This window comes from Heterodontus francisci, unplaced genomic scaffold (assembly GCF_036365525.1).
Source record: "Heterodontus francisci isolate sHetFra1 unplaced genomic scaffold, sHetFra1.hap1 HAP1_SCAFFOLD_58, whole genome shotgun sequence".
Lineage (NCBI taxonomy): Eukaryota > Metazoa > Chordata > Chondrichthyes > Heterodontiformes > Heterodontidae > Heterodontus > Heterodontus francisci.
Window position 1 is genome coordinate 4,768,001 of NW_027142006.1, and position 3,138 is coordinate 4,771,138.

General features: G+C 41.3%; 1 non-coding gene across 1 annotated transcript; it reads right to left on the reverse strand.

Moving 5' to 3' along the window:
- Window positions 1-1,886: 1,886 nt before the first annotated feature.
- Window positions 1,887-1,960, reverse strand: trnat-agu (transfer RNA threonine (anticodon AGU)). Its single transcript has one exon. It is a non-coding gene; the product is annotated as a tRNA-Thr (tRNA).
- Window positions 1,961-3,138: the final 1,178 nt, after the last annotated feature.

The following is a 3,138-nucleotide window of genomic DNA, read 5'->3' on the forward strand; positions in this document are numbered from 1 at the left end:
ACCTCCTTACTGTCCACTGACCTCCTCATTTGGTTCCCATCCCCCTGCCACATGAGTTTAAACCCTCCCCAACAGCGTTAGCAAAAGCACCCCCAAGGACACATAGGACAGAGATGAGGAGAAATGTTGTTACTCAGAAGGTTGTGAATCTTTGGAATTCTTTACCCCAGAGGGCTGTGGAAGCTCAGTCATTGAGTATGTTTAAAGCAGAGATTGACAGATTTCTAAATACAAATGATATAAGGGAATATGAGGAAAGTGTGGGGAAAAGGGCATTGAAGTGGATGATCAACCATGATCATATTGAATGGTGGGGCAGGCTCGATGGGCTGAATGGCCGACTCCTGCTCCTATGTTCCGATGTTCCTAACTCCACATGATCGGCGAGGCACAGCTTCAGGCCGACTTGTCGGGTGGTGTAAACAGATATCACTGCTTCTGATCTTCACCAGAACAGAGTGAGATGTAACATTGATCATCAAACAGACTGTGAGAGAATACAACAGAGTAAAAGACTGTGGAATAACAAATAGATTTGATTGGAATGTTGAATTTTGATTGGAATGGATAAAACAGCAGCTTAAATTGGGATTCTCATCATTATATTGATCTGGGACAGAAAAACGAAACAGATGGAAAGAAGGGAAGAAGGAAGAAAAGAAAGGATGGAACTGTTCAGTTTTTTTGAGTTTTTTCACCCACCCATCAAAGCTGGATTAAAAAGAAGATGCAAATAACAAAGAATTTCACCAAAAAGAGAGATTAAATGCTGCCGAAACCTTGGATCGAAGGATGCCCCAATAGATCACCTGTTTAACTGTCTCCTCACTGGGGGATTTCAATCAGTGAGTGATATTATTCTCTACCGTTTTTTTTTGTTAAATGAACCCAGAACTGTCACTTGGAATTAATATCTGTGTTTCGACTCCTGAATAATAAAATTGTGAATTTCTCGATATTTTCTGGACACATTTCCAGCTGAAAGAACTAAGAACTCTTTTCTAATTAACTCAATACTATATACACACTCATCAAGCCTCCGATACTGACATCCTTGGTGCTGCTCTCTCCTCCCAAACCTCATCTCATGTGACTGTTACATCATCACTCTGACAGTGGGAGGGGTTGAAGCCACTGTTTTCAGCATTAAGCCTTTACATCCTTGTAATACACTGTCTGTCCAAAAAATGGGTGGAGGGAACTTCTTTCATTTATTGAAACACCAACAGCTGCCAGTTGAAAATCAACTCAAACCCATCAGAGAGAGAGAGAGAGACTGTCAGAGAACTTCCTGCATCCAGTCCTGACCCTGTTACACTCCGCAACTGCTCACCCAGACCCCACTGAACACTGTTCCCGAGACACTTCAAATACTGTTTACAAAAGGCAGAAAACGTCAAAGTTAATCACAGCTGTATTGAATAGAACAAAGTTTAATATCTTCTCACCGTCTCTCGGTAACCACATGAGACACAGGTTTTCTTATTCGCTTCCTTTGATTTTTCTTGTTCCTGACTGACAAATATTCCAAACCTCGGCTCAACCCTCTCGCTTGCGTCATGTCCCAGTCACGGTTGAAAGCAACACATAACGACAGAAACACTCTGAAACAGACAACACGGTCACACTTTCCTTCAGTGAGATGAATGTCGAGCTTTTTTCCAGGTTGAATGCATCTGTGAACAAACTTCTATGAAAGAAGTTGCCTTTGAAATATCAGCACTGAATTTCTGTACAAGGAGGAACAGCCATTCCAAACTCAGATCCTTCACAATGGCTGTTTTCTCCTGTGACTGAAATTCATTATGTAATTTGAATTCGAAGTCAAAGTTCACAAGACATGGATAAAATTATTGATGAGGAAACTTCTAAAGCACACTGTAATAAGGCTCTGCTGGGAGTTGAACCCAGGATCTCCTGTTTACTAGACAGGTGCTGTAACCAACTAAGCTACAGAGCCAGACTGAAAGTGCTTGTGCAGTTGAAATCAGAGAAGGGCACTATTTATTCTCAAAAAAAAACAACAAATGCTGGAACCACTTCGCAGGTCTGGCAGCATCTGTGGAAAGAGAAGCAGAGTTAACGTTTTGGGTCAGTGACCCTTCTTCGGAACTTCCGAAGAAGGGTCATTGACCCGAAACGTTAACTCTGCTTCTCTTTCCACAGATGCTGCCAGACCTGCTGAGTGGTTCCAGCATTTATTGTTTTTATTTCAGATTTCCAGCATCCGCAGTATTTTGCTACTATTTATTCTCATCCCATTTCTCCACTGGTCACAGAATATTTTAACTTTTCCCACTTACTGATACAGTCAATCATATTCTCTATTTTTCCCAGAACTGAGAATGAATGTTTTGGAAGAAAATACATAATTCAATTTTTTCCAAAAGGTTACAGAACACAACATGTGAGTAATATTCCCCATTGCTTTCTCAGTGCTGATGGATTGTGAAGCGGGAGTCAGCCAGAAGTCCCACTGAGCCGCAGTGACTCTGAGCTGACAATGAAATGAGATAAAGTTCAATCTTTCACAGTGAGATGCTGCAGAGAGATAAGATTCCCGAATCAAAGTGAGACTTTCTCATACTGTTGTTGAATTTCATTGCAAACACTCCTTGTACTCTCTGCTAGTGAAGCCTAAGAAAATGGAGAACCAGAATGGCACTCAAACTCACAACCCTGAGATGAAAAGTCTCATGTTCGACTGACTGAACTATCACTTCTACTCGGTCTCTTATTGTTTGGATGCAATGTATGCTCCGATGCTGGGGCAGCTTTCAAATCCTGCCATGGATCCACATGTCAGAGTGAGTTACATGTTGTAGACTCAAGCAAAGGAAATCTGCTCACTTCCAAAACTATCAGCGAGTTGAAGCTGATTACGATCAACATCATCAGAGGTCAGAACTACCTGGTGAAAGAAAATACCCTGAAGAAGGATCCACAATTATTCAAACGCATCGGCAAAGTGAAAAACAAAAAATCGATGAGTTAATCCAAGACAAACAACAGAAACACAGAAGAATTCCATTCCATACCAGAACCCAGTCCTGTAGTTTTTGGATCCAGCTCTCAGTTACTGCTTCACCTTCATACACACACTTGGCAATCTGTACATTTAGTTCATTTCAATTTTGT